The sequence below is a fragment of the Cebus imitator genome, unplaced genomic scaffold, assembly GCF_001604975.1.
Source record: "Cebus imitator isolate Cc_AM_T3 unplaced genomic scaffold, Cebus_imitator-1.0 Scaffold9, whole genome shotgun sequence".
Classification (NCBI taxonomy): domain Eukaryota; kingdom Metazoa; phylum Chordata; class Mammalia; order Primates; family Cebidae; genus Cebus; species Cebus imitator.
Window position 1 is genome coordinate 10,933,991 of NW_016107324.1, and position 5,865 is coordinate 10,939,855.

A 5,865-nucleotide genomic window follows, 5' to 3' on the forward strand; every position below is an offset into this window, starting at 1 on the left:
AAGAGCGAAACTCCGACTCAAAAAAAAAAAAAAAAAAAAAGAAATGTGAAAGTGTGTGACGGCAGTCACGTCCTTGAGCTAAGTGACAACCTCTTGAAGCCACTTGCTATGTGGGCTCTAGACTAACACCAAGCAGCCATAAAATACCATACACTGGACATCTATAGTTCAGTGATGTACAGCTAATCATTAATCAGTGTTATTTGTATAAACCAAGGAGCACTCCTGTCAAGCACCTTTGTCAGCCCACCTTTTTGTTTCCTTTTGCCCTTTAAAACCTGACTGCAGCAAACACTGGCGGGAGCACTCTGCAAGGCAACTGGAAAGTGTGTCCCAGGCTGCAGTTCCCAATCTTGGCTCAGTAAACTCTGTTAATTTTGCCTCAGTTTCCTTCTTCAGGTTGAGAATTCCTACTGCTATCTTAGATACATGCGCTCAACTTCACTTCCTTATTGAAACCATAGACAATTACTTTTTTTTTTTTAACTTTTGAATGTGAGAATATATGTAATGTGCTGTGTTAACACAGTGATTACTAAAATATGCATTTCTTTATTTAGTTTTTGAGACAGAGTCTCACTTATCAGCCAGGTTGGAGTGCAGTGGTACAATCTCAGCTCACTGCAATCTTCATCTCCTGGGTTCAAGCAATTTTCAGCCTCCTGAGCAGCTGGGATTATAGGTGTGCGCCATCACGCCCAGCTAGTTTTTGGTATTTTTGTTAGAGATGGGGTTTCCCTATGTTGGCCAGGCTGATCTCGAACTCCTGGGATCCAGTGATCCACCCACTTCTGCCTCCCAAAGTGCTGGGATTACTGATGTAAACCACCATGCCGGGCCTTATTTCTAAGGAGATATGTATGTTTTTGCTATATCTTCTCTAGATGTGAGATAATCTATATGTGTATGTGTGCAGGGGTTCTTATTTTAAGCTAGGTATCTATGTAGGTGAGAGTGAATATGGGATGTATTTACCTACAGCTGTGTGTGCACTCTCTCCAAAAGGTTTGTAATTAGGGCGTTGTGAACCAAAGGTGGGCCAGCAGTCACTGGCTGTGCATAGATTTCAAACAGAGCTGGGTATGCATGGGTTTGAAACAGGCAATGCTCCCACTCATGGAATGTAATCCTAAACACATTCAGCAGCTTTAGAGTGATAATTTTTTTTTCAGACAGGGTCTTGCTTAGTCACCCAAACTGCAGTGCAGTGGTGCAATCTCGGCTGACTGCAACCTCCACTTCCTGGGTGTAAGCAATCCTCTCACCTCCTTAGCCTCCCGAATAGCACCACACCCATGCATCACCACACCCAGCTTATTCTTGTATTTTTTGTAGAGACAGGGTTTCACCATGTTGCCCAAGCTGGTCTCAAAATCCTGGGCTCAAGCGATCTTGCTATCTTGGCCTCCCAAGGTGCTGTTATTTTTTTTATTTTTTATTTTTATTTTTTTTTAGACGGAGTTTCACTCATGTTACCCAGGCTGGAGTGCAATGGCGCGATCTCGGCTCACCGCAACCTCCGCCTCCTGGGTTCAGGCAATTCTCCTGCCTCAGCCTCCTGAGTAGCTGGGATTACAGGCACGCACCACCATGCCCAGCTAATTTTTTGTATTTTTAGTAGAGACAGGGTTTCACCATGTTGACCAGGATGGTCTCGATCTCTTGACCTCGTGATCCACCCGCCTAGGCCTCCCAAAGTGCTGGGATTACAGGCTTGAGCCACCGCGCCCGGCCCCAAGGTGCTGTTATTACAGGGATAATCTTTTTTTAAAGGAAGAAGAGAATACTTACTGAACAGCTAGCTAGTCTAGGTTAAGCACCACTTTAGGTACTCTAGCTATTATTTCCTACAAGTAATCTTTACAACATAAGCAGGTATGAACTGGCCCAGTTTTATAGATGAGGAACCTGAGGCCTTTCCAAAGCAAAGTAGTAAGTGACAGAGCAGCCTGATTTCTGAGCCTGTACTTTCATTCTCTACCACAGTCTCAACTAAAATGTAAAATAATTTCTCCAATAAAATGAAAAATTATGAGCTCTCACTCATTTCTAGTGATATGGAATGCGATTTTAACTTTTTTTTGCCCGGAAAGCTTCATATTTGATTTGTATGTAAAAGAGAATTACAGCTGTTTGCTTAAGGCTCAACACCATAAAACTGAAAGGACCCTGGGCTTTGGTTTCATTGCAAACAGCAGCACCTTCCTGACAGGGAAGAGCACTCCCTCCCCTCTGGGCTCTTCCACAACTGTCTTTATAGGTTCTCCTCCTCCTTCCCTGTCCATCTCTCCTCAATCCCCATCATAGATGGACCCTGTTTCTCTGCCTGCCTCTTAGAGTCTTCATTTCAATCTTCGTTTCACTCTAGAAGCCCTCGCTGGGCAATCTCTTTCATGCCCCTGGTTTTACCACTCTTTAACCTGTTTCCAGGTGTAGCACCTAGATGGCTCTCTGGGCTCTCCAGCGAACAATTCCAAAGCCTAACTATCGTTTTCTTCTTTATCCCCTCATCCCCACATTCCACATTTTCTCCTGCGTTTCTGTGTTGGCATCATCACCCACCCAGCCTTGCAGGTGAGAAATTTGGGAGGCATTGGGAACAGCCCCAGCTGCATCCAGTGAGTCTTCTTCATTTAATGAGGCTCTGTCATTTATTTCTCCCCAAAAGCTTGCAAACGCAACCTTTCTTCTGTCCCCTCCACCATGTCTTTGGTTAGTCATGGCCCTCATCACTGACCTCAGGACCATGGCATCAACTGGTCTCTGGCCTCCAACAAAGCTCCTTCAGGTGCACATCATCTGCCTCCAGTTGCTGTTGCCAGCTCCCCACTGAGTGGACCAACCTTGTCCAACCTGAGCCCCTCGGCCACATGCAGCCCAAGATAGCTTCAAATGTGGCCCAACACAAATTCTTAAATTTTCTTAAAACATTGAGGGTTTTTTTGTGTGTGTGTGATTTTGTTCGTGTATTTTATGTGTGGCCCCAGACCATTCTTCTTCCAATGTGGCCCAGGGAAGCCAAAAGATCGGACACCCCTGACAGTAGCCTATTATTACCTCCTCCCTCAACTTAAAACCTTTTTCTGGTTCCTTTGTACCTGCAAGATAACAGTACAAGCGTCCTACACATTCCACCTACTTCCTTTTCTCTATCTCTGTTAATGTTAAAAATTCCCTGCATTGGTCAGGTAGGATGGCTTATGCCTGTAATCCCAGCAATTTCAGAGGCCAAGAGTTCAAGACCAGCCTGGCCAACATGGCGAAACTCAATCTCTAGTCTGTAGTCTCAGCTACTCAGGAGGCTGAGGTAGGAGGATCACTTGAGCTGAGGAGGAGGAGGCTGCAGTGAGCTGTAATTGCACCACTGCACTCCAGCCTGCACAACGAGAGTGAGACTTTCTCAAAAAAAAAAAAAAAATCCCCTGTATTAAACTATTCCAAGTTTCCAAGAGACATCATGCTACTTTAGGTAGCTCTGTGTCCATAAAAACATGCCTCTACTTCAATTGCCCTGATGACTCGTAATGACTTTTTTTTCAAGAAATCAGCCCAAATAGACTTTCAGGGATTCACCTTCTTTGGGAAGCTTTCCTTCAGACCTTGTGCCTCTCCTGTTCTTGCTTTATTGTCCCGGTGTTGCTCTCATGCTGTTTATACGTGTGTCTCCCTTTCCTAAGCTGTCAGAGCCTCGAGGCCAGCATAGCATCTAGCACACGGCTCATCAATTGTACAAGCTCTTATAGATTAACTACAGGAAAATTCATCATTCTTAGATAGCAAATAAAAAATTGTAAAGTCTGCATGTAAAAGAATGTTATCTGGATAATGTTCTTGTTAACTGTAGAGATAGCAGTTCTATAAAAGCTGCTTTGGAGTTGTTTCCACGACCACAAGTCAGTCAAGCACACAGCACAACTTAGGCAAATGCAATAAATAAACCCTGGATTGGATGAATCTGGAATTTAAAATACAGATATAAAGGATATTTTTGAGACAACTAGAGAAAAAAAGCTGATATTTATGATATTACTATGATAGGTGATATTATTGAATGAATGTTAATTTTCTTAGGGATGATAATGATATTCTAGTCAGCTAGAATATCCTTTATCTTAGACAGTGAGTACATGCTTAAATTTTTAGGGAAAAAAAGCCTTATGTCTGTAACTTGTTTTCAATATTTTGTTTTTCGAGACAGGGTCTCACTTGGGTTGCCCAGGCTGGAGTGCAGTGGCACAAGATCAAGACTCATGGCAGCCTCAACCTCCCAGGCTCAGGAGATCCTCCCACCTGAGTCTCCCAAGCAGCTGGGACCACAGGCATGCACCACCATGCCTGGCTAACTTCTGCATTTTTAGTGGAGATGGGGATTCACCATGTTGCCCATGCTGGTCTTGAACTCCTGGACTCAAGCCATCTGCCTGCCTTAGCCTCCCAAAGTGTTGGGATTACAGGCGTGAGCCACTGTTCCTGGCCTCAACGAGTTAATTTTTAAAAAGCATACATCTACAGAGACAGCTAATGTGGCAATGTTAATTGATAAGAAGTATGAGTATTCATCTTTCAATGTCCCTGTATATTTGAAAAATTTCACAGGGAAATGCTAAGAACACAACAACAACAAAACCCAAATCTTTCGAAATTTAAGCATCAACATTGCTTTTGACCTTTCTCCCTCCCAAACCTGCAGAATGGTACCGCCCATTGCCATGTTCACACCATCACATTTCAATCAGGTTTGTGTTTTAAAGTTGAAAGCCACGGTCATCCCTTGAAAAACACTCTATATTTTGCTCTCTTAGTTGGCCAACTATCACTAGGCTGTTCATTTTTATATGTGTAAATATTATATTCGACTTTAGAAGCTTAAGCAAATAAAAATGTGCTTCCCAACTGCGACATGTAATTCCTTGAGATCAACTATCAGAGACTTTCATCTGAGATGATTTGAGATGATAAGGAAACAACAGAAGTTGGCAGTAGTCTTGATTTAATCTTCTCAGAGTTGCCAAATTCCTGGCAAAACCTAGGTATTTTTTATTGCTGTGAAGGTAATGCTGGAGCCCAAAAAATGATACCCCAAATAAAGGCCACAGAAGCAGTTTCTCTGCCTTCCTGTCTCTTGCCCCTGATTCTCCCCTAGGTGAGCCATAGAAACTAGAATCCCTTTTCTCCAAGGTGGGTCATAGAAGCCGGAATCCCTTTTCCTGAAAGCCAGCCATAAAACCTAAATACATTGCTCTTAACTTTTCCCCACCTTTCTATGTAACAACTGGCCATAAAGAAATTATGACACTCATTCCTGAGGGATCCTACCCCCACACCCGGCAGGAGGAAATGCTACAGATAGGCCTTGGTGAACTCCCCCACACAGTCTATTCTAACAGCATTAGGACCACACCCTTTTTGTCCAATCATATTCATAATCTACATTTCATTGAATATAAGCATAAAAATGAATAGTTTTCCCTGTATCTTTGGGTCTTCATTCTGAAGGCTTCCATGTCAAGTAAAACTAAGTTTGCTATGTTTTTCTATACCTGTCTTTTGTTATAGGGGTGTCAGCCATGATCCAAAGGGGAGGAAAGGGATCACTCCTTTCCTCAAGTGATCAGGCGAGTGGGTCACTTGAGGTCAAGAGTTCAAGACCAGCCTAGCCAACACGTTGAAACCCTGTCTCTACTAAAAATACAAAAATTAGCCTGGTGTAGTGAAACATGCCTGTAATACCAGCTACTAGGGAGGCTGAGGCATGAGAACTGCTTCAGCCCAGGAGGCAGAGGTTGCAGTTAGTTGAGATTGTGCCACTGTACTCCAGCCTATCTAGCCTGGGTGACAGAGCAAGACCCTGTCTCAAAAAAAAAA